Here is a 25,469-nt window from a genome sequence, read left to right as displayed (position 1 = left end):
GAGCATAAGAAATATCAATGCGATGAGTTAAGTGTCAATTTCTTTTCTTCCCCAGGGTTGCAGAAAACAGAAACCAACTCCAGCTAGCTCCCATGAAAGGAATTTATTGATAGGACACCCGGGTCCTGGCATCTAAGAGTTAAAATAACCAGTCTTTGGATGAGCCAGAGCCAGGCAACTCCAGGGCCCTCAGAAAAGGACAATTATGGACTTCTCTAGAACACTGACATCCATATTTCTCATTTTTAGTGACCTGTAGTGTCAGATGAATGAGCTCTGGCCAGGAAGGTAGGGTCCATGATTGCTAGAGGACCCTTGTCTGTATCAGGGTCAATTCCCAAGGCAAGGGGAATATTAGGAGCTAGTAAATTTTTAAGGCTCTAATGAGGTGTAATTGTCATATAATAAACTATACCTATCTAGAATGTACAAATGGATGTATTTTCATATATACACAAAATTATATACAATTATATTTATGTTATATATTATATCTATTTATCAGGAAAACTATAACTGTGATGAAAATAACGAATATATCCATCATCCTTGAAAGTTTCTTTGTGCTCCTCTGTATTCCCCCTCTCCTACCTCTCTGTGCTCCTCTACCTGTTCCCAGCCAATCACTGATCTGCTTCTGTCGCTGTAGATTAATTTGCATTTTCCAGAATTGTGTATAAATGGGATCATATAATATGTGCTCCTTCTTGTCTGTTTTTTTTTCACTTGGTATAATTATTTTGAGATTCATCTATGTTGTAGCTTGCATCAGTGCTTCATTCTTTTTCAAGGCATGTAACATTCCATTGTATGGATATACCACAGTTTGTTTATCCATTCACTTCTTCATGGGCATTTATGTTGCTTCTGGTTTGGAGCTCTTACCAATAAACTTGCTATGAAAATTCAGGCACAAGTCTTTGCTTAGGTATGTGTTTTCACTTTTCTTGGGTAAAAACCTAGGACTAGAATGGCTGGGTCATATTCTAAGTGTATATTTAATTTTTTCAGAACCTGCCAAGCAGTTTTCCAAAGTGGTTGTTGCATGTGTTACATTCCCACCAGCAATGTAGGAGAGTTCCAGCAGTTCCATATCCTCACCTCCACTTGGTATGTATCCAGAACTTATTTTTAGAAAACTCTCAAAACTTAATACTAAGAAGAACAATAACCCAATTTTTAAAAATGAGTATAAGATTTCAATAGATAATTTGCTAAGGAAGATATACAGTGGCAAACAAACACATGAAAAGATATTTAACATCATCAGTCATTAGAGAAATGAAAATTAAAATCACAATGGCAAGCTTATTCAAATAGCTAACATTCAAAGGAAGCTAATAATTTTACATTATTCTGCTGCCCATTTTATAGATGAGAAAACTGAGGCTCCAGGAATTAAGTAACTTGACCAAGCTATCCAGTGATAGAATTTGAATTTGAACCTGGGTCTGCTAACCCCTGCTTAATCTTGATGCTGTGCCAGCAGTAGTCCTTTGAAGCAGGCTTCACAAGCAAGATTGAAAACAGGGGAACTCACTTATTACTCAGGAGTACAATTTCCATTTTCTCTCCTGATGAGACAGGCTACCACCACTCATAGTGAACTTTATGGAACTTCAAATTTTGGTGTCTGTTTTGCCTAAAGGATAGATTTTGTTTTTCTAACATCCAGCTTCGTCTAGGTGCCTCTGAGGGAAGTACTCAAAGTATGGGGATGCCCACCAAAGCTTCTTTGGTCCAACGAAGACAGATGTCTGTTTAACCATGATCATTACGAGTATGAGTTTTGTTTTTTTTGTTTTGTTTTGGGGGGGGGGGTGAATTCAGACAGATCTTAGTTTGAACCATAGATCTACTGTTTCTTAACTATGTGATCCCAAACAAGTTACTAAATACTTCGAGTTTGATTTCTTTGTCTGTAGACTGGGAATGATACTGACCTTACAGTGTTTTAAGGGTTAGAGGAGCCCATGTGTATACAGAGTTTGCCACAGTGTCCTGCACTTAACAGATGCCCAAAACACTATTACCATGCCACAAATAATAATATATAACCCCACTAAGAATAGGTGTGTTAAGCTTCTCACTCACTATGAAACCTACCTAAAGCACAAGCATATCACTAGCTTATGTCTCACATTTCTCTGTAGACTTGCTCCTTTCTTTAGGAAATGCTAATCCACCATTAGAGAGGATGGTATTTAATTCTATAGGAATCACTAAGTCTTAAGAAATAGTTATTCTTTAATTGTAAATGTATCCTTCAGTTAGAAATATTCTTTGAAGGGACTATCTGTGGTTGCCGTTGGGCCACATCAGCGGAGTACGTGCATGGATGCTCTAGAGTTCAATGATCAGATATGCAGGAATCGCGTGGTGTAAAGAAATCAAAGTAAATGTACTAAAGAGCTCTGCAGAGCACCGTTACTCACGCTCAGGTTGCTTGGCTTACAAACCTTATCAGGCACTCACACTCTGTACACTTCCTTCATCCTTTACCCGCTCTGACGCCACCAGCTCTTTTTCCAGGCCCCTGGAGGTGCTGCTTTAGCTACCAATGATCTGTTTTCCTCTGTGCTGTTATTTTGTTTCTGAAATGCAATCAGTGTTTTCAGTCTGTACTTGGGGACTACAGGGAGCTTCCTCCCTTGGATGTAGAATTATGAGGGGAGACAAGCCAGTTTCTCTGGTGGACACCTCCAGTCACTTTCTCTCAGGTAGTCCAGTAACGAGCTGGCCCTGCAGAGAGAGCCAGAGATTGTACTGGTTGGCACCAATGCACGTAATGTGAACTTCACAGAAGATGGCCTCTGAGTGTACAGGGTTTTTCACACTGGCAAGGCTCTTGTGGTATGGGGTGGCAGAGCACTGGGGAGGTCTTTATCCTAGAACACGACTTAAATGGTCTCCAGCTGTGCCAGTTTAAGGAGGACACACCTAGCTTAAATTTTGGGATGGCCGGAGACTAGGGGACTGCCTCCAACATGTTCCTTGAGCCCAAATGTTGATATTTTCATCACTGTGTGTCATTGTGGTGTTTGACCCTATCTCTTTTGCAACAGAAAAATACTTTATACTTTTTTTTTTTTATAATTTGACTTAAAAACAAGCTTATAACACTTTAGAGTGGAGATGCTTAGATTCAACGCCAAGGCCTGCAAGATATACTCATAACTCATCTGGTAGATCCATTTATTCCTTTTTTTAAAAAAATTGTGTAAAATACAGGCAACATCAAGTTTACATCTTTCCCATTTTTGAGTGCGTGGTTCAGTGGTATTAGATACATTCATACTGTTGTGCAACCATCACCACCATCTGTCTCCAGAATTATTTTCATCTTGCAAACTGAAACTCTATACCCATTAAAGAATAGCTCCCCATTCCCTTTTATCCGCCCCTGACAGCCACTGTTCTTTCTGCCTCTGTGATTGTGCTTACTCTAGGTACCTCATGTCACTGGAGTCATACAGTATTTGTCTCTTTGTTCCATTCATTCTTAAGGTACATTGATAGACTCAGAAGGTAGGAGATTTTCTAGAATGCTTGGCAAGGAAATCCATGTGGAAAGTTGGGTAAATCGTGCTATCTACCTTGATACCATTAAGCACTTGTGTATCTGGTTTTCTTCATTCCAATTCCATGTTCACAAAGCAATCCTCTGATCATGTTATGGTTTCTCACAGTAGATCCAATTAGTTGCCTCCTCTCCCAGCATCCATCCCATCCCATTTACACTGTACAGCATTGTGTCACAGTTTGGGGGGTATTGACCTCCCTTAACTCCAGAGGTGAACCATAAACCAATTCTCAGGAACCCATACTCTTTTTTAAACATTTAATTAATTAATTGTTTAATTTACATCCAAGTTAGTTAGCATATGATTTCAGGAGTAGATTCCTTAATGCTCCTTACATATTTAGCCCATTCCTCCTCCCACAACCCCTCCAGTAACCGTCTGTTTGTTCTCTATATTAAGAGTCTCTTCTGTTTTGCCCCCCTCCCTGTTTTTGTATTATTTTTGCTTCCCTTTCTTTATGTTCATCTGTTTAGTATCTTAAATTCCTCATATGAGTGAAGTCATATGGTATTTGTCTTTCTCTGACTGACTAATTTCACATAGCATAATACCCTCCAGTTCCATCCACATAGTTGCAAATGGCAAGATTTCATTCTTTTTGATTGCTGAGTAATGCTCCATTGTATACATATACCACATATTCTTTATCCATTCATCCGTTGATGGACATTTGGGCTCTTTCCATACTTTGGCTATTGTCCATAGCACTGCTATCAACATTGGGGTGCATGTGTCCCTTCGAAACAGCACACAAGTATCTCTTGGGTAAATACCTAATAGTGTAATTGCTTGGTCATAGGGTAGTTCAATTTTTAATTTTTTGAGGAACCTCCACACTGTTTTCCGGACTGGCTGCACCAGTTTGCGTTCCCACCAGCATGACAAAAGTGTTCCTCTTTCTCTGCATCCTCGCCAACATCCGTCGTTGCCTGGGTTGTTAATTTTAGCCATTCTGACAGGTGTAAGGTGGTATCTCATTGCGGTTTTGATTTGTATTTGCCTGATGATGAGTGATGTTGAACATTTTTTCATGTGTCGGTTGGCCATCTGGATGTCTTCTTTGGATAAGTGTCTATTCATGTCTTGTGCCCATTTCTTCACTGGATTACCATTTTTGGGGGTGTTGAGTTTGATAAGTTCTTTATGGATTTTAGATACTAACCGTTTATCTGATATGTCATTTGAAAATATTTTCTACCATTCTGTCAATTGCCTTTCAGTTTTGCCAATTGTTTCCTTCACTGTGCAGAAGATTTTTATTTTGATGAGGTTCCGGTAGTTCATTTTTGCTTTTGTTTCTCTTGCCTCCAAGGACATGTTGAGTAAGCAGTTGCTGTGGCCGAGGTCAAAAAGGTTTTTGCCTGCTTTCTCCTCTGAGAATTTGATGGCTTCCTGTCTTACATTTAGGTCTTTCATCCATTTTGAGTTTATTTTTGTGTATGGTGTAAGAAAGTGGTCCAGCTTCATTTTTCTGCATGTTGCTGTCCAGTTTACCCAGCATCACTTGCTGAAGAGACTGTCTTTATTCCATTGGATATTCTTTCCTGCTTTGTCAAAGATTAGTTGGCCATACATTTGTGGGTCCATTTCTGGGTTCTCTATTGTGTTCCATTGATCTGAGTGTCTGTTCTTGTGCCAATACCATACTGTCTTGATAATTACAGCTTTGTAATATGCCTTGAAGTCTGGGATTGTGATGCCTCCAGCTTTGGTTTTCTTTTTCAAGATTGCTTTGGCTGTTCTGGGTCTTTTCTGGTTCCATACAAATTTTAGGATTGTTTGTTCTAGCTCTGTGAACAATGCTATTTTAAATAACAATGTTATTTTAATAGGCCCATACTCTTTGTCACAGCCATTGACTTGGCTATGGACACTGACCTAGGCCAAAACCAATCCTCTGGCTATAGTAATTAATTAATGGACAGGTACCTACCTAAGTTGGCCCAATCAAAGTGAAGTTTAAGAACTTTGAAAGTTAGACAGAAAGAAGCCATCCTTATTTTACTGAAGTTGAATTTAAAAAAAAAGGTGCATACATCTTATTGCTGTAAGCAGCCACTTTGTAACCATGAGAAGAAGTAATCCTAGGAGGGTCTCAATATTATGGAAAATAGAGTGAATATATGGAAAGAAACTTATTCTTTGATGACAGCCTTAAACTGCTGGATCAGGCCTTACCTGAAACACTCCCTACCACAGACCTTTTGAGCTCTTGAGTTAATAAATTCTCTTTTTGTTTAACCAAATGAGCTGGGTTTTACTTGTTTTTAGGTACACTTTAATAGATTATCCATAAAAATGTGTACAGGGTCAGAAAACAATGATTAGATGGACTTTATACATTCCCTTTGGTACTAATTTCTCATTGTGAAGAAATAAAGTGGTATTTCAATTTGACACATTATTTTCTTCAGCTTGTTTAATGTGATGTATGGATTCTTCCCCAGGAGGCTGACAAATTTTAATTTCTGGCTTTGTCCTACAAGGGACCACAGTAATACTGTCAAGGTAAGGAATAGTATATTAAGGGGGTGTCTTGGGAGAAGACCTTAATGACCATATATGGTCTGCCTTGAAAGCTCTATTTGAATTTGAGCTTCCATTTCATCCCTTTGAACTTCTATAGCCACTGGAAATTCTTCTGAATTTCTGTGATTGCTCTAAATTAGCGACCAATACCAGCTGTGCTGTTTGGCTACTTGGTCTCTCACACTTGGTTCCCCAATCCTGAGAGTCTCTTACCTTAGGTCCTGTTGCATTCTCTAGTTACCAAAGGGTAGCCAAGTCTGCTTTCTACAAAGCTGTGAGCCCTTTGCACGTGGCCACAATGGAAGTGATAACATCCAGCACAACGCCTAGTATATAGTGCGTTGACTCTGCATCTGAGGGCCCCCCCATCGTTCTGTCTTTGGCAGCCCTGAGAAGGTTAGAAGATACCAAGTTCAGTGAAGGCTCAAACTTTTTCCCCATCTTGTTAGACACTCTTCCCAGTTATCCAGAGGTACTGGATGAGAATTTTTTTGTGTGGTAAAATTGTGTGTTCTCAGTGTTTCCCCCCTTCCTACTCCCCTTAAAGAGATCTGTGTATCATTTCCTCTTTTGCTGGCCCTGGGTAAAAATATACTACACATAGAACAGGAGGGTTGTTTCCAAATGGCGTACTCATGAAACGTTTCTTTCTAAAAGGACTCAAGATTAAAAAAAAAAAAAAAAGGTGGTACTGTAATTATACAGAAAATCTGAGTGTTTTTTGCTTTTAACTTTACTCTAGAAGTTAAGGGCTCTTTGAATGAAGGGAGAGTTGTGGATGAAATTCTGTTCAGCCTGCCTTTGGGAAATGTTCATGGACATACGCTGCATCAGTTGTAGCTAAATGCAGAGAGGCTTGTCCTGTCAGCATCAAGACAAGACATACTTGGAATTCCAGTCCATAAACATTTAAATGTGATCACTCTAAACCTATTGTGGCCCTGACTTGTATTTTCTCATTTCTAGTGACGGGACCATTTTTTAACAGAGCATTCTGTGTGAACTGGTTGAATGGAGTGCCATGAAAGTCTTTAATAAATTATAGGTGGATTTATGGGTTCTGCTCTGGGCCAAGGTAGGTTGGCTGAGTTGAAGTGAATTGGGACATATTCATCCAGAAGGTCCAGTGGGGCCTTAGGGAAAAGAGATTCACGAATGGATGTGATGTTTTTCACCTCATAGGCTTCCTATTGTACATGGGCAACCGTTTCTAGGATTGAATAATCCCATCACATTAATGTGACACATTGTCTAGTTGGTTATTTAGAACAACTTCTTCAGAGTTACCCAAGTTACCTTTTGCACAATCATAGGAGTGATCAAACTCTCAAAATCAGCCCCATGGTTAAAACAGCAAAGCATCAAAGCAATCCAAGATGGATGGTCCTCATTTATAGGCTTCACATCTTTAAGAACAGATACTTCACATCCTCTCTTGTGACTAGTGTTTCCCAGTGTGTATTATATTTTCTACCTCCTGTGCTCCCATTAGGAGGAAGAGATGACTATAGATGACGGGTCAGAGCTTTGCTGAGCTCAGCCACTTGGAGGGATGTCATTGGCTGTGTCAGTCTATTTGATTTTCCATACTTGTTTATAAGTAAACCTCCTGTGAACTGTGCTTGTGAGAAAAATGTGAAGATGAGAGGGAGCTAGGTTCTAAATTAGACAGCAGTGTTTCCCTAAAAGTGGGGCCAAAGTGGTAGCAGAAGCTGTGTGTTTGGACATACTTGCTGGAATAACTGGGATTTTTGAAGGAAAATTCAGAAATCCTGAAGGTTATGTATGTTGAACATGCATATTGAAAAGGAGAAGGTGCCTGGGTGGCTCAGTTGGTTAAGCGGCTGTCTTCGGCTCCTGTCATGATCTCGCGGTCCATGAGTTTGAGCCCCACGTTGGGCTCTGTGCTGACAGCTCAGAGCCTGGAGCCTGCTTTGGACTCTGTGTCTCCCCCTTCTCTGCTCCTCCCCAGCTCGCACTCTGTCTCTGTCTCTCTCAAAAATAAATGTTTTAAAAAAATTAAAATAAAGAAAAGAAAAGGAGAGAGCTGTTCCATTTCCTGCCGAAAACAATCACATGGACTTAATTCCTACCTGAATAAAGGTGTGCATTGTGCCTCCCCTTTTCTTGACATGAGTTTCTCTTCATCTCTTTGGGATGGTTGATGATAAGAGGGGATGTCTGGTATCTGTCTTCACTGAACTTGTGTGGTCACTTTCTGCTGCTCAGGACAGCGATACAGTCAAGTGATACCGCTCGGCTAATGACTGATGTTTCTGAAGCAAAACAAGGGCAGTTTTATCTAAAAGAAAATTTTCTTCCCTTATTTTCCTCTTTCAGAAGATCCCTGGGAAGGCTAGAATTTATATGCTGTGTGTGCACTTTAAGAGCTCCTGGTGGATGGTGCAAAGGACAAGATAAAAATAAAGAAGGGAAGATAATGAGCAAACTCCTCTTTGTTGGCAAAAATCTTTGTTTTTCTGCCTGCAAAGTTTTCTGTAACGTTTCCATTGACCTAGAAGCTGTTGTGGTTTCTGGTGAGTTTCTGTGAAGGCCCTACTCTATGTGGAGAAAGGCCAGCAAAAGAGCAATTCCTGATGCATGGGATGGAATTGTCTCTTCTATAGAATCAAGTTGTAAAATGAATCTGGACATTTGTCTGGGGGTGTCTTAACACTGGAAGCAGCTTTACGCAAGTAGGAAAGAAATGGAACTAGTGATCAAAGTGTATTGATATTTTTAGGATCTTGGTACATATTGCCAGTGTGAACCCAAGAGAGGTCACAGTAGTTAATACACACACTAGCTGGGTCGGAGCACTCAGCAACATTATTACTACCTTTTACATCTTTATTAATGTGGTAGACTGAAAAAGACGTTGAGCCCGATTCAACAGTCTGCTTACTGTATGGTTCTATTTACGTGATATCCTGGAGAAGGAAAAGCCATTGGGGGAAAAAATGTTGGATCAGAGTTTGGGTGTGAGAAGGAGTGACAGGAGAGAGATTGGAGGGAATTTCTTGGGGGTAATGGAAATGGTCCGTATCTCGATTTTGCTGGTGCTTTCATGACTATATGTATTTGTCAAGACTCACTGAACTATACACTTGAAAAGGGTGAATTTTACTGTACATAAATTATACGTCAATAAACCTGACTTTTAAAAAATGACATTGCCTTGTGGTTTTAAGTCACAGCTCTTTGGCTTTGCAGTGAAATTGAACAGCTTTATATTTATTTGCCATTTATAGTCCTTCTTTGGAGAATTGTCTTTTCATCCCATTGCAGAATTGTCTGCAGGGTCTGAGACTTTTTCCTACTAATGGGGATAATCTTTTAATATTGCCTGTCAAACTTGCTATTTTTTTTCCTGAATTTCTTTTACCTTTATTTGTGACTATTTTATTTGATCTAGCCTAATTTATTGACTTTTACTCTAGTGGTTGCTTTACTTTTCTAGCAGAACTTGCTGATAGAAACTCTTGAAACACTGAAATGTTTCAGTACACGCTACTTCAGTTTCCCTTGGGAATTCACCAGGTATGGTGTGGGGAGTCTTTTCAAAACAAAAGAAGAAAACAGGGGCGCCTGGATGTCTCATTCCGTTAAGCGACAGACTCTTGATTTCGGCTCAGGCCACGATCTCATGGTTGTTGAGATCTAGCCCTGAATCTCTGTGAGTGACATCTGCACTGAGTATGGAGGCTGCCTAAGAGTTTTTTTTTTTTTTTCTCTCTCTCTACTGCCCCCATCCCCTCTCGTGCTCTGTCTCTTAAAAAAACAAAACAAAAACAAACAACAAAACCTCCAAGAACCAGAAGAAAGAAACGGAAAGAAGAAAACAACTCCTCCACGCATCACTGTAATAGTTGCCCTCCTTCAAAGTCACTCACTGGGCTCATCCTGTCCTCCTGGCTCCACTGGGCTGAGCCCTGAGCCACAGCCGTGGCCTCCCAGCCTCATGCTCTCCCCACGGCATCAGCAACAGCAGCTTGGGCACAGGGCGCTGCAAAGCGATTTATACTGACAGAAATCGACCAAAGCCTCAATCAGTCGAAAACCTCATTTAACATTTCCCTCTGCTCTCTGGTTTTTGGAAGTTCTGCTTTGTCCTGATTTGCTCCGTAATGGGATTGAGGGAAAAAAATATTACCTCGCTTTTACATTTCAGTAACTACTGAATGCTCACTGTGTGCCTGGAGCTCTGCTGGGTGGGTGCTGGACACACAACGGTGGGTGAGATAGACGAAGTTTCTGTCCTCATAGAAGTTACAAGCTGATTACGCCATCGCCAATGGATGAGTACCAAATTGTGACAAAATAGTTGGAAATTAGGGGCACCTACATGGCTCAGTCGGTTGAGCCTCCGACTCGGTTTCGGCTCAGGTCATGATCTCACAGTTCTTGGGTTCGAGCTTCTCATCAGGCTCTATGCTGACAGCGAGGAACCTGCTTGGGATTCTCTCTCCCTCTTTCTCTCTCCCTCTTTCTCTCTGCCCCTCCCCCTCTTGTGCACAAGCATGTGCTTTTGCTCTCTCTCTCTCTAAATAAATAAGTAAACTTAAGACAAACCAGAAATTATGATAGGTGCTGTGATAGGTACAAAGATGTCCCCCTGTCACAAGTGGGTGTATAGAAAGTGGCAGGGCTCCCTGTCTTCTCCGGTCTGAAAAGATTTATTTGGCCCCAGGCTTACTGTATTTTCACATGTAGGAAGACTTTAGCAGAAGAAAACTGTCTGCAAAGCCAGTGCCCTGTGGAATTATAAACAAATGTGACAAGCTGAATGAGCTTGGTCAAGGCCAAATTTCTTCATCGTGGATAATCTAGATGATGTTACCTGTCCTGGGGACTGCTGTGAGAATTAGCAAAAATAAATGTAAAAGAGGCAGAAGGGATATGGCTGGAGGCTCTGGAGGCAGACAGCCAGGGTTCAAATCCTGGTTCCTCATCTAATAGCTACTGCTGTCTCAGCTTCGTTATCTCACCTCTCTGTGCCTCAGTTTCCTCATGAAGAGAACAGGGGTAGTAATCGTGTCTCCTCATAGGGCTGACCTGAGAATTAAATGGGAGAGAAAATATATGGCTTGCACAGCAGTGCTTGCTGTATGGAAAGCATTTAATCAGAGCCAGCTTCCACCATTACCATCCTATCATCATCGCCACCTTCGTCACCAGGCTCAGGTCCCAACACGAGAATGAACAAATCCCCTCATGTACCGTAACCGTGTAGTTAGGTTGCTCTGGAACCGCCATGCCCTGGGACTGTGAGGAATAGACATACAGAATAAAGAGAATTGTGAGGAGCACAGTGGCTATAGACTCTGTGTGAAAAGGGTCAGGGATCTTATCTCACTTCCAACCCCATCTCCTTTTCCCTGCTTTACTGGGGAAATGACCTTGAAGGAGGAACAAGTGCACTCTGATAGATAGAACTGCTTTGGCCACAGCCCAGCCCCACCACCCAGGCACAGAGGAGAGCTCTCTGATGTCTCTTGAATGATTTAGCTTTATTGGCTCTTGTGTCTCTCTCCAAATTGCCTTCAGGATGAATGTCGTGGCCAGAACCCATAGAGGACACCAGCTTCCCAAGCAGCTCACAAGATGCGGATACTCTCTCCGTTTATGAAACAGGCTTCAAATTGGCCATTAGTGGAGGCTGTATTTTGCACCTCGTGAAGAGGAAATGATACTGCATTAGAAGTTCTGCACTGTGGCTTAGGCAGTGCATTAGAGGTGGGCTACAGGCCGGGTGGTTTCCTACTGAGCATAATACCCAACTTATTTTCATTTACATTACTTTCTCTACATCACTGACTGCACGAGGCATGAAACTGTTAAATGCACACAATTCCCAATTGCTTGACACAAATAGAAATGTTTAATGAATAATAATAAAGAAGGAGCCTATGGATGAAACCAATATGCAAAAACTGTGAGTGCGTGTTAACCAATTTTTCTCACTGCACAGAACTCAACAAACTTTCTCTTTTTCTCCCTCCCTCTCTCCCTTCCTCTCTCTCTCCTCCCCTCCCTGCCCCCTGCTCCTTCCTTTCTACATTCTTTTTGAAAAGGCAAAGCAAATATATTTAAGTGGAACAGAATAGAGTAGTGTAGTATTGTTAACACAACAAACAGAATTCATGAATGTGAAAGGCTTTATCTGGAGGATTTTAAGGTGAAAGAAAGAAAGAAAGAGGGAAAGAAAGAAAGAGAAAGCCAAAGAAAGAAGGAAAGAAAAGAGATTTCATTTCCCTTCAGCTCTAAGGATGGGGGCAGTTTGGTTGCTGGTATGAAAGGGGATTTTAATTTACGCATCTCATCTCAGTATCAGTTACATCTAACTAATGTTTTCCCAGCCCCACTGGCCCGTTAGGAGAGTCAGAGTGGGAAAAAGGAAGCCTGGCTTTGATGGGGAGTTTCATCGGCACCACATTCCAAGGCTTCTGCTTCTCTTGTGGATTGCCTTGAGAAGGACTGGATTCTTAAAGCCTCCATCAAAGTTGATGGATCTTCCCCCCCACCCCCATAGTTTTACTCTCATCTCCTAACTTCGCTGTGGTGGAAGAGGTGTGTTGTTAACCGAGACCTGGATTGGAATCCAGACTCTGTCTTTCACAAGCAGTATGACTGGGCAAAATGATTTTAACCTCTTGGGTCCTCAAATTCCTCGTTTACAAGAGGAGCAACAAATATCTGTTTCTCATGGTTATTTCCCACATTCTGATAATAGAAGCTCAAGTATATAGACATATACACAGAAAAGAGACTGGAAGGAAGAACAACACCATGTCAACAATGACTGTTGATTTTTCCTCTTTGTTCAGCATTTTTCGACTTTCTATGTAGGCAAGCATTGTCTTGCAATAGGAAAATCATAGTTTACAAAAGCACATATTTTCTTGTTTGAGCAAACATGGATTATAACAATATTTATTGATTTTCCTTTCTCTTTTTTCTTTGTTCCATACGATCTGCCCTTCTCTCTTTCTCTTTTGAAAGGAAAACAGATATGGGGTGTATTGGTTTCCAATTGCTGCTGAAACAAGTTACAAGCTTAGTGGCTTAAAACTACCCAAATGCATTCTTTTCCAGTTCTGGAGATCAGAAGTCTTGAAATGAGTCTTAATGGGCTAAGTGGGAATGTAGGAAGGGCGGGCTCTTTGGAGGGTGTGAAGAGAGAATCTATTTCTTTGCTTTTTTCAGCTTTTTGTAGCTGCCTGTATTCCTGGCCTTGTGGCTTCTTCTCCATCTTCAAAGCACATGACTGCAGTCCGTCTGCTTCTCCCTATACAAGGAGACATCCCCCGGATAATCCAGCATTATCTTCCCATCTCAAGATCCTTCGTGCAAAGGATCCTTTTTGTCATCTAAGGTAAATATATGGAGATCTTGTGGGAGGCTGTCATTCCACCTAACACACAGGGTTGATGTAAGAGGTGAAGGATTAAATGAAAACTGAGCAAGAAAAAAAAAAAAGCAACAAAGTTTCTGATAATGTGAAATAACAAACCAAGTACTTTATCTAGAATATCCATTCAATTCTTACAGCGTTTAACTGTACTGGACCAAGTGCCCTGGCAGGAAATACAGGGCATTTGGATCTGGTATGAACACAGAAGCTGATATATTCCATTAGAAAAACAAAATTATGACACACAACAATAAAGAAGTATCAAATCCCTTGTCCCCAAATCTCCAAGGGGCCAGAAATTCAGTCTAAAATTATTATTGTTGTTATTATTATTGTTATTGTTTCTTTGAAATGTCACTTCTTCCTGTTGAAAGGCATCAGAAAGACCCAGGTCAGGGATTACTCCTTGATTCCAAAGCAGCCTGTTTTCTTCAGCGTGGTACCCAGATGTGCCAAGAATGATTTTGTTTTTAAAAGGCAAAAAAGTTCAAATTATTATTTGTTGTTGCAAAAATGCCACAGGTTATTAAACTAACATCAAGAATAGATATAATCAGATCTCATCTATTATTAATGAGGTTCTGTCTTAATGCGATCATTATAGGTATGTGCCTCATACCTAGCAGCTACCATCTAACATAATAACAACCTGAAATAATGAGTTGCCAGCATGATATTTTTCTTCTGTGAAGGGTTATACCTATAGGGTTGCCTTTTTCTTTTCTTATAACAACAACAACAATAATAAACTGTAACATTTTAGACAGAGACAGGTGTAAGTTTTATTTGAAATATAATGGTTACTGCTTAACGTCTTTACAGTTAAGATTTGTTACACAGCCAACACAAAAATGTTTTGAAACCCATGTTATTACTACTTATAATGATGATCCAAGAGCCAGAAAAGCTCCTATAACTTTTTATAACGTCTACTGTGTGTGTGCCTGGGTGTGAAAGAGACAGAGACAGAGACAGAGACAGAGAAAGAGAGACACGTACACACACACACACACACACACACACACAGAGTTCCAAGATATGACTGTACTTATAGGCCAATGTACTAAAAAATTTAAATTTTTTCTCATATACAAGCCTTTCAACTGCAATCCTTTCCTTTCTCTAAGGCATAGGCTCAGAAAAGACATAAATTAAGTCTTTGTGAACAGAGGCAGAGCCAGACCACGTCCTGAATAGTTTAGCTTCCTCTGCAGCAGGTTATTACAAATAGTTGTGCTGAGGCTTGCTCACAAAATCCTATTTAATCCTTAATGCAGTTGAATTCTATGGGGTGCAGTTACCTAGAGACCAGATTAGGCAAACTTAAGCATCAGGAATGAGAGTGAATGCAGAAATAAGGGGCTGAGACCCAAGAATCTGAGCACCTGACAACAGCAAAATCTGCTGAGAAAAACTCAAGGTTGGCCAATTCTGACTTCCCTATCTCTGATGGTTATTCCACAGTCCTACCGCTCTCTCCCTTTACTGCTAGACTCTGCTTCCTCACAGTCTACTGTCTTCCAGCTCTGCAGGATGACTTTTGCTCTTCCGGCCTGGTTTGGGGGCAGCCTCCAGGATCTCCCCACATTAATCCTCAGACTTGAGCTCCCTGCAGCGTTAGCGCTACAGCCCAGTTGTGGCAAAATCTGGAAGCTCTCTTTGTCTCGGCTTCCTCAGCACCAGGCTTTCCTGGTTCTTCCCTGGCTCTTTGTCCCCCTGTGCTCTGCCGGCTCCCATGGCTCATCTGCCCTGGAAACATTGTCATTCCCCTGGAAACATTGTCATTCCCCAGGCTTATTTTCTTGCCCAGGTGCCATGATTGGATCTTTAGTGGTAACTTCTAAGTCTGTATCTCTAGCCCTGTCTCTTGCTAATGAGATCTGGACTGGAGTTTTCACCCACTCACCGCGTGGCTCCACACCAATGTTCCAACAGCCTCACAAACCATACGAGTCCAGTTTTGCTCATTAGCTACAGTTGTCTCTCCATCTTCTGTCCTCACCTACCCTGTTCTTACTGACCCTTTTGGTTAAAAGCCTCACCTGCCTCTGACTCCTTGTTTCTTCCTTTGCTAGATTCCCTAATTCCTCAGTTCTGAACTTTCTTGTTTGGTGAGAAAACATGTCTCCCCTCATTCCCAATTCCTGCCTGGATGATTATAGAAACGACTTAACTGATCTCTCTGCTTCCAAACCAGCTTTCATTCTCCTGTTAGAACTAACTTTAAAAAAAAATGTGTTTTTTTTTTTTTTTGATGTTTATTTATTTTTGAGACAATGCGAGAGACAGAGTGCAAGCAGCGGAGGGGCAGACAGAGGGAGACACAGAATCTGAGGCAGGCTCCAGGCTCTAAACTGTCAGCTCAGAGCCTGACACGGGGCTCAAACTCATGAACCGTGAGATCATGACCTGAGCTGAAGTGGGACGCTTAACTGACTGAGCCACTCAGGCGCCCCTGTTAGAATTAACTTTTTAAAACACTGGTGGACTCATGATACTGCTAGCAGCACCAATATACATAGTAGTTTCTCAATAAATGCTATTTCATTGCTTCCTTGGCTTCAGTGACTTTATCTGGCAAATTGAAAGATTTAGATTAGATAGCTCTAAATCTAGCCTTCCTCAGATATTGTACATGCCTCTAAGAAATAAAGGATGGGGTTTTCATCTGACTTCTGCCTGAAAATCTTATCATGGATGAATCTGGGCCTGTACCTGAAGAGTGATCCCAACATTTGAGAGCTTTTTTTCATTTCATTTCTTTTCTTTTCTTTTCTTTTCTTTCTCTCCTCTCTCTCTCTTTTTTTTTTTTTAACTTGGAACCTCTTTCTCTCTGCTCATGGATTTAACCAATGTCAGAATACCTCAAGCTCTAAAATCAGTGATACTTAGAATATAAGAAGTAGTCTGCTGAGAAATAGGACACTGGGCCATTTTCTATAGGGTAGACTATTTGAAATACCTCTTCATATCTATAAAATAAAAAGGTTGAATTAGTGAGCTCTCATTCTGCTTCCAAAAAGTCAGTGTCTCTTTGGAACCTCATTTATATGCTGAATTGGCATTTTTAAAAATGTTTATCCATTTTTTGAGAGAGAGAGAGAGACAGAGAGAGAGAGGGAGACAGAGCACAAGTCAGTGAGGGGCAGAGAGAGAGAGAGAGAGAGAGAGAGAATCCATGACAGGCTCTGGACTCGGAGAAGTCAGCACAGAGCCTGACGTGGGGCTCGAATTCACAAACTGTGAGATCATGACCTTAGCTGAAGTCAGATGCTTAACCAACTGAGCCCCTGAATTGGCATGTTTAATATGACTTACCTCATAGGATCACCACTTTCATGTGTGTATTCTTTATGATTTTCTTTGGGGTGACCATATGAGGACACATCTGTCCTCCAACTGTAAGGTGTGTAATGGCTCAAGGCCCCATCTGCTGGCCTTGGAAACCCATCCCTGCATTTTCGTGAGGCCACGCATCCCCTGGACTGCTGCCAGTTAGTGGCTGCGTGTGGCTGGGACACAAAGCACACCTGTCGCTGGGAGATGCCAGGCTCTGCTCCTGAGCACCTGACTCAAGAGCTCCCCCACCTGCCTCGCCGATCTTTTTTCGGAACTGCAAGGCATTCCTCTGTTTTTCTCCTCCACTTAGGGTCAGACCTGTAGAACCAGCCTCTCACCCCCCTCCTTTTCATTTTCTCTCACTAGCGTGACCCACGTCTTGGCTACTGCTTCTTGATGACCCGGATTGATACACAGCCTATTTTTGGTATCATAAGAAATTCAGCCTCCATCCATGGAAGAAAATAGAAAGTTGGGTCTGGTTTTACTATCACCCAGACAACTGCAACCAGCCCCCTAGACTGTTTTCTCCATAGCAAAAGCATTCATTCACCTATTTCTTTAAAAAAGTTTTCTCCCCTAAATTACAACCACCCCCTAGGATTTGCAGGAGATACACATATATAAAAAGAAGAAAATGAAACTATCCATAATTTTTCCATCCCCCAAATAACCACTGCTTTCAGGTCTTGTCTGTAATATACAAGTAATTCTTAGAAAACAGTAACAAACTAACGTTGATACAAAGAACGGTTTAGTGGAGGAGTTGGCAAACGTTTTCTGGAAAGAGCCAGATTGGTGAATGTGTCCAATTTTATTGGCCATACAGACTCGGTTGCCTGATGCCTCTTGACTCTGCCAGATTGGATGAAAGGGGCCATAGACAATATGTAAATGAGAGTGTGGCTGTATTCCAATAAAACTTTATTTAAAAGTCGGGGGGGGGGGGCTGAATTTGGCCTTCGGGCCATCGTTTGCTGAGCCATGATTTAGTGAAAGACAAGATCTTGTAGGAAGACCGAATCTATGGCTGAATGAGGCTATTCAGACCTTACTTAAAATGACCCATCAGAGCCAATAGAAGAAATCTGCTGGAGACTTTTCGGAAGTGGCAGCTGTAGCAGAGGATCCCAGGAGTGCCTGGACAGGAGTGTGCGGCTGCGGGCGTGGCCAGCTTACCTCTGTCCGGGGGGCTCCCCCCAGGCAGGCTCCAGGATGTGTGAGAAGCTGCTACTTGTGTGGAACTTTCCCAGAAGGACGAGCCATGGCTTAAAGCAGGACGGGACGAACTACTGATCTGACAGCTACATTGTGGTCTTTTGCTGTTGTCAGGCATGAGTTAAGTAGGTTTCAAACCTTTCTTAACGCACTTCTCTCATTTATTTTTGTGGCTGCATAAACTTTCATAGCAAATAATGAGTCGGGGCTGCAGCCCAAATGTTATGGACTCTTGATGTATCTGGAGAGCCTGTGGAGTGTGGCTCTGCATTCTAATGGCGTGCTTAACCCGGCGCCGGCTGGGCCCCCCCTGGGCTTGTTTTGGCTGGAAGAGGGATTCTGCAGAATGTGAGGGAAACCCACCAGAGAGCCCCTTGGCTTCACTGTCTCCATCCCCTCTCCACAGAAGTGTTTTTCCCCAAGACTTGACAGCTGTTCCTCTTGGGTCAGAGTGAATTTGTCCCTCAGCTAGAATTCTGACTGTGTCTGTCTTGATTTGAGTGTTGAAGGATAAATTCCTACCTAGGAGTCCTGTTTTCAACATCCACACTTGCTACTCCTATTTGTCCACGGAAATCAACACTGACTGCCTATTCTCCAGCCCATCTGCTGGGATGGCATGGTGCCTGATTCTTGGCAGGGTGGGAAGTGCTCCAAAGGGCTGGAGTTTCAGGGCACTGTATTTGGAGGGATGGTCTTGAGGGGTGGGGAAGCGAGTGAGGTGGAAGGAGAAGAGCTGTGGGAAGCTGCTGTTTTCTTGCATTGCCTCCTGTCTCAGGCTTCTGGCCCCTTATATCAACAGACCTTGGCTTACCCTCTAGGGATCAGGCCCTATAGAAAACCTAGACATGCTTTGCTTGTCTTCATGGGGAAGGTGTAGGAATCTGGCTTCAACACTGTCCCCAATCACAAACGTCTAGAGGAGTCATCCCCCAAGATAGATCATAGTGAAGTGGAAAAAGCAGATTACAAAATCATAGCAGAGTGTTACCCTAGACAATGTGTGTGTGTGTGTGTGTGTGTGTGTGTGCAGCATGCATGTACACACACTGTTAGCGTTTCTCTGGGTGGGTGGTAGGATTACGTATGATTTTTATTTTTCATTTCTTTTTTTAATCTGCTTTTGTATTTTTCTGTGTTATAGATATATGGATGATTTTTTTAAAGGAAAGCAGAACAAAAATAGCTTCAGAATATTCTGTTTAGGAAAAAGACCTTCATGAAAAGACCTAACTGCTCGCTGAGAAAGAATTTCTAAGCCCTCTGTAAAATGACAGTCAACTGGTGCTGGTAAAGTTCCAGTTGGGACTTTAGGACACAAGACAAAAGACCTGAAAACAGAGGGAATCGTGCGGTGGCTGGAGTGGGGGGGTCAGGTGTGGGTGCATGTGTTGTGAATTCTCGAAAAGCTGGGGTGGAGGGCTGGAGAAGGAGAGCCAGCCCTTTGGAGGACACTCATGGTGTCTGTGTTACCTTCCCTGAGAGGTCTTCAGTTGTCCCCCACTGTCCCCGTCCCCAGGCTTCTCTGGAGGACTTGAAAGCTCCCTTTTTTCTGTACCACCGAAGGCTATGCAGGCTGCTCTTGGAGTAGTTTTTCCCCTTAGGTGGGTTTCATCCATAGATTCCAATCCCTTTCTCACTAAAGCATCAAGGGCGTATGCAACTCGCCTTCAGTCACATGGTAATGTACACCTATCTGTATGTATGTAATGACATATCAGACATTTAGGGTTTAAAGGAAATCCAACCCAATGCCCTCATTTTCCATAGAGGCTAAGAGGTGAAATGTCTAGCAGAGGACCCATGCTGGACAGAACTGGGATCACAAGTCATATATCTTCACTGACTCTCTAATGTGTCTGTAGAGATTCACTCCCTTGAAATTTTTTTGTTTTTTTCCCAGCTAGGCTGTGAGTTTCTCATAAGAATGATCTCATTTTATACCTCAGCATCCAATTGTGCGTAGGAAGGGGCTAGGCCTGTAACAGGGGTGACTGGGTGAGAGGAAGACGCATGTGACATGCAGAAGATTTCCCCCAAACGCTATAATTTATATCCAGTTCCTATTCATTATCTACGTAGTGGGAGAGGTACGTGGGATTCAAAAGACTTGGATTTTAATCTCATTTCACTGTTTACTACTGAAAAGGATCAGGACATGCCACCCCAAAATGTACCACTTTTGTGTCAAGATTATTTTGAGTTGGGGGCGCCTGGGTGGTGCAGTCGGTTAAGCGTCCGACTTCAGCTCAGGTCATGATCTCGCGGTCCGTGAGTTCGAGCCCCGCATCAGGCTCTGGGCTGATGGCTCAGAGCCTGGAGCCTGTTTCCGATTCTGTGTCTCCCTCTCTTTCTCCCCTCCCCCGTTCATGCTCTGTCTCTCTCTGTCCCAAAAATAAATAAACGTTGAAAAAAAATTAAAAAAAAAAAGATTATTTTGAGTTGAAGTTAATGGAGAATCGACAGATGCAGGAGGAGTTCTCTGTCCTTTTTTTTTTTTTTTAATTTTTATTTATTTTTGAGAGAGAGACAGAGTGTGAGCAGGGAAGGGGCAGAAGGAAAGGGAGACACAGAATCCGAAGCAGGCTCCAGGATCTGAGCTGTCAGCACAGAGCCCGACAAGGGGCCCGACGAGGGGTTCGAACTCACGAACTACGAGAGGCTGACCTGAGCTGAAGTCGGATGCTCAACTGACTGAGCCACCCAGATGCCCCTCTACCGGCTCCTTAAATTGTCTAAAAGCAGGGTGTAAATTTCCCTTTGTGACAGTGCTCCCCTTCTACACGGAAGAGGAGAGCACTCTTATTACCAGAGATGGAGGGTCGACACTGAGACAAGTCTGTGTAAACAGACCTTACTAAAATAACCCTGATCTTCCATTAGTTCCTCCATACATTTCCTAATCATTTCCCCACAATTTATTGTCTCTTGAAGCCCCTTTCTTTTGTTAACATGGTGTATAAAACCCAGAGTCTCACTTCTGTGAACTCCTGTGCATGTACATATTGATAAAAATGATGTGCCTGTTCTCCTGCTAATCTATCTTTTGTTTAATTTGTAGGCCCTCATACATTCACTTTAGAAGACGGAGGAAAAGCTTTTCCTCTCTGATACTTTGAGATCGTGGGCAAATTGTTAAACCCTCAGCCTCAGTTTCTATCTGTAAAATGGAGAAATTAATATCTACTTGAAGGTTTATTAGAAATAGAAGTAAAAGCACACTTCACAGAGCCTGACGCATATTGGACACAGTACTTATTAGATCTTTCTCAACTTCTTTCTAGGAGAAAGCACATCCGTCCTAAGAAGAAGGCTGGTTCATAATCACGAGGGTGTGCATTGCCTATGCAATTGAAGCAATTGGAAGTTGAAGGAAGGGTCAAGTTGTTGACCCTGAAAATGTGTCTGTGTATAGCAAATCAACAGAGGAGTTCATGTTCACAGAGCAGTGTTCACATATCCAAAAGGTGGGAGCAAATCAAGTGTCCATAGACAGATACATAGATAAGCAAAATGGGGGATGTGTCTACAATGGAATATGTTTCAGTCATAAAAAGGAGGGGAATTCTGACACTTGCTACAACATGGATGAACCTTGAGGATATCATGCTAAGTGAAATAAACCAGTAACAAAAGGCAAATACTATGCAATTCTACTCACATGAGGTAATTAGACTAGTCAAAACTACAGAAACAGAAAGCTGAATGATTTGACAGAGGCTGGGGGCAGGAAGAACAAGGAGTTGTTGTTTAATGAATGCAGACTTTCAGTTTTGCGAGGTGAAAAAATTCTGGAGATTGCTGCACAACAATGTGAATATACTTAACATTACTGAACTATACACTCAAAAATGGTTAACATGGTGAATTTTATATGTGTATCACAATTACAGATAAAAAGGAGTCCAGGAACAGTAAATATTATTTTATTGCAGCAGCACATAAAACCACATCTTCTCTTTCTGAGTCCAACTTGCGAATCGGAAGCCATTTCTGTGGAGGCAGAACTCCATCCATGATGCAACAGGTGAGGAATAGCTTCATAATTTTCAGATTAGCAGACTTTCTCTGCTAATGTCTCACTAATTACCATGTAGACTTAGCATTGAACCATAATTATTATCAGTTAATTAGACCTTAAAATGTATCTTTGATAACACCTCTGGCATTTAATTATGTAACTGGTAACTTATGAATGTTATTAAGGGGATATATGACTACACTAACGTGTAATTAGATCTCGTTTTTGTTTCTTGATATCATATTGATTCTGATAATAGGGTTGGAGTTTTTACAGCTTATATGAAAATGGTCATATTAAATTGATAGTCTATAAAACAAATGCACGTGTTAGCAAATATTTAATAAGCATATTAAAAGAAAGAGTCTGTGGGAGAAAGAAAAGTGGAGATTATTCTTGGTATCATTTTAAAAAGTTCATAGCAAATACATTGCCTGTTTTCAAGGCCACTTTCTGCCTAAAAACAAATAGCATTCAAGAATTTATGTAATAAAAGAAATTAGTTCCTACTGTTGGAAAACAGAAAAAAAAAACCTACCAAACTGTTTTCAATATTGTGAGAGTAACAAATACGTGTCCCCAAAGCTTTATGCACCTCGACTCATTTTTTGAATGTCCTATTGTCATTTAGGAAATGTTCAGCAATCTTTTTGTAAAATGAAGAATCTCTTTTTAAAATAATGTGGCTAATTTCCTCTCTTTGTGGGAGAATTAAAGTCAGCTAAAAATCAGATTGTCTAGTTAGATTTTCTGGTAGATTTCAAGCCCCTTGAGGGCAATGTTCTGTCCCTTTTACACCTTATTATCATTTACAATTCCTAATGTGGTGGTTTGCACAGCGTAGGTATTTTTTCAGCTTTATTGAGGTATAGCTGACAAATAAAATTGTTAGATATTTAAAGTATACATCGTGATGATTTGAGATACATACACATCGTGAGAGGGTTCCTCTCATCTAGTTAATTAACACATCCACTTTCTCACATATTTATCTTGTTTTGTTTGTGTGTGAGAACACTTAAGGTTTACTCTCTTACCAAATTTCAATTAGACAATACAATGTTAATGAACTTTTGTCATCATGTTATCCATTAGATGTTCAGAGATGTTATTCATCTTATAGCTGAAAATTTGTACCCTTTTGCCAACCTCTTCCTATTTCCCCATCCCGGCAGGCCCTGGCAACCACTTTTCTACTCTCTATGTCTTTGAGTTTGGCTCTACATACGAGTTTGATTCTATGTATCAATGATACCATGGAGTATTTGTCTTTGTGTTATCTCACTTAGCATACTGTTCTTAAAGTTCACTCATGTTGTCATAAATGGCAGGCTGTCCTTCTTTCTCAAGGCTGAATAATATTCCATTGTGTGTATATACCACATGTACTTTACCCATTCACCTGTTGTTGGACACTTAGATTGTTTCTATATCCTGGCTATTGTGAATAGTGCTGCCATGAACACGGGAGTGAGATATTACAATATTCTGTTTTCATTTCCTTTGGATATATACCAGAAGTGGGATTGCTGGATCATATGGTATGAATATTCATTGCCTGTTGAGTAAGAGAAATTGGAGGGAATTAAAGAAACTCTGCTATATCTACTTTCTCTCCAAAATGTGGATGATGAAACATGCCTTAGGAAAACAAGTAAAGATTCTGGTGTGGAAAGGGTACTCAGAGCCTGGTGAACTGATGGATACTTAGTCACAGAGGAGATTGTGGGATTTAGAATAAGTCTAAAACAAATAGATGGATTGGTTGATTTATATAGTTTTAACTCCATATCCTGATTTGTAATAAAAATGTAATAAATTAGCTGGGATTGTGGGTACTATTTGACATGTAACATAGAGTAAAAGTTATTATCAGAGATAAAGTTTTCTCTAAGTGACCCATCTGTATGAACAAACTTCTAATTACCAAACATTTGCTCTTCGTATTGCCCTGTGAATTGCCCTCTTCTTCTTTCATGCCCCAAGCCTCTATCCAATTCCTTAGCTCAGGATAGTATATATAATTCCTTTGATCTTTCTGTCTTTGAACCTCTCATGCATGTGGGGTTCCCACACACACAAAATTAAATTTGGTTTTCTCCTGTTAATCTGTCTTATGTTAATTTGATTATTAAACCATCCAAAGAATCATGAAGAGTAAAAGAGAAAATTCTCCTCCCCAACATCTCCAAACCAAACATCCGTGTGCATGATCTAGACAGGAAATGTGAAGTTTCAATCTAGAGACCATCTGAGCATGTTAATTTGTAGCAGAATGACTTTACTGTTTAATAGCAAGTAATCCATTTCTGAGAAACCATTGCAGGCAATTGGTCCAATTGAACTTCGTCTTTAACATTTTACTATGATTTGTGTGATTAGGCCACTGGAGGAAGTGGTTTTCAATAGCATGATTAAAGCACTTTGAGGAAATAATTTCTGTCTTCAAGCACCTTGCGTACATTTTTGTTTTCAAGTGTTTGTCCTTTCTCATTAAGAGGGAGAGGCAGGAAATGGAGAAATATTGACTTTTAAACATTGTCTTGGATTGGAAAAGAAAGATCAAAAAATAGCAGAGTCAAGTCAGGTCTTTAGCAGACCTGTGCAGCATAGTTTCTTGTCTGATGAATCCTGGAACTTGAGGTATAATTAATTCAGCATTCTGCAGATATGAGAATTTCACCCCTTTACCAAGGATTTTTTTTTTTTTAAATTGAGGACACTGATGAACTTTTAAATTTACTAAGCAAGGACATAGTAAAATACAAACAAACATGACCATCACCTACTAAGAATCAGTTTTATAAAAGAAGAGACATTTTAATGTCAGAAATAGAGGAAGGAGTTAATTTTATAATAATGAACTATTTTATCCAAGAAAATACAGTTGTTGCGTTAGTCTCAATTTGCCAGGAGGTGAAATTGGGTCACGGACGAGGGACAGAGTTCCCGGTTCAGATGACTTTCTCAAATCCAGCTCAGACTAATTTTACGCCAAAAATATTCGACTCTCTTTCTGTATGTGCCACAGTGCCTGAAATTATGTCCGGAGGTCCCCAAGTAGTGTCCAAAATCAATAAAATTTATAGCCAGTATGGATTGTTCCACATTTTGGGGAGTAGGAAGGAGTGTTGTCAAAATGTAGTAGACGTGGTGAGATTTGCAAACCTCAGAGTCATCATTCTGAACTCTTCCTGCCCTTTCCAATTTATTTTGAGAAACAGAATCTTGTGCCCCTTCCCCACGGTGCTTTACATCTCAACCAAAAGGAAAAGAAGAAAAGTTCTTTATGGAGAGAGTAGGTTGTGGGTGACCTATCTGAGTTCACCGGCTCACTGAACAGTGATTAACATTTAAAATGTAT

At 41.0% G+C, this 25,469-nt stretch overlaps 2 long non-coding RNA genes across 3 annotated transcripts; both read left to right on the top strand.

Annotated features, from left to right (window-relative positions):
- The first annotated feature begins 5,324 nt into the window (after window positions 1–5,324).
- On the top strand, window positions 5,325–9,284 carry LOC111557500. Of its 2 annotated transcripts, XR_006588513.1 has the most exons (3): window positions 5,325–6,092; window positions 7,080–7,188; window positions 8,454–9,284. It is a non-coding gene; the product is annotated as an uncharacterized LOC111557500 (long non-coding RNA). The 2 variants fall into 2 exon arrangements; XR_002737546.2 differs by having other exon boundaries at window positions 5,325–7,188.
- Window positions 9,285–10,686: 1,402 nt separating this feature from the next.
- Window positions 10,687–24,003, top strand: LOC123381667. The gene is made up of 4 exons (XR_006588954.1): window positions 10,687–11,849; window positions 13,320–13,488; window positions 21,369–21,551; window positions 22,020–24,003. It is a non-coding gene; the product is annotated as an uncharacterized LOC123381667 (long non-coding RNA).
- The last annotated feature ends 1,466 nt before the right edge of the window (window positions 24,004–25,469 follow it).

Source organism: Felis catus, chromosome D4 (assembly GCF_018350175.1).
Source record: "Felis catus isolate Fca126 chromosome D4, F.catus_Fca126_mat1.0, whole genome shotgun sequence".
Lineage (NCBI taxonomy): Eukaryota > Metazoa > Chordata > Mammalia > Carnivora > Felidae > Felis > Felis catus.
Note: the sequence above shows the minus strand (reverse complement) of the source record. Positions and strands in the feature narration are given on the sequence as shown.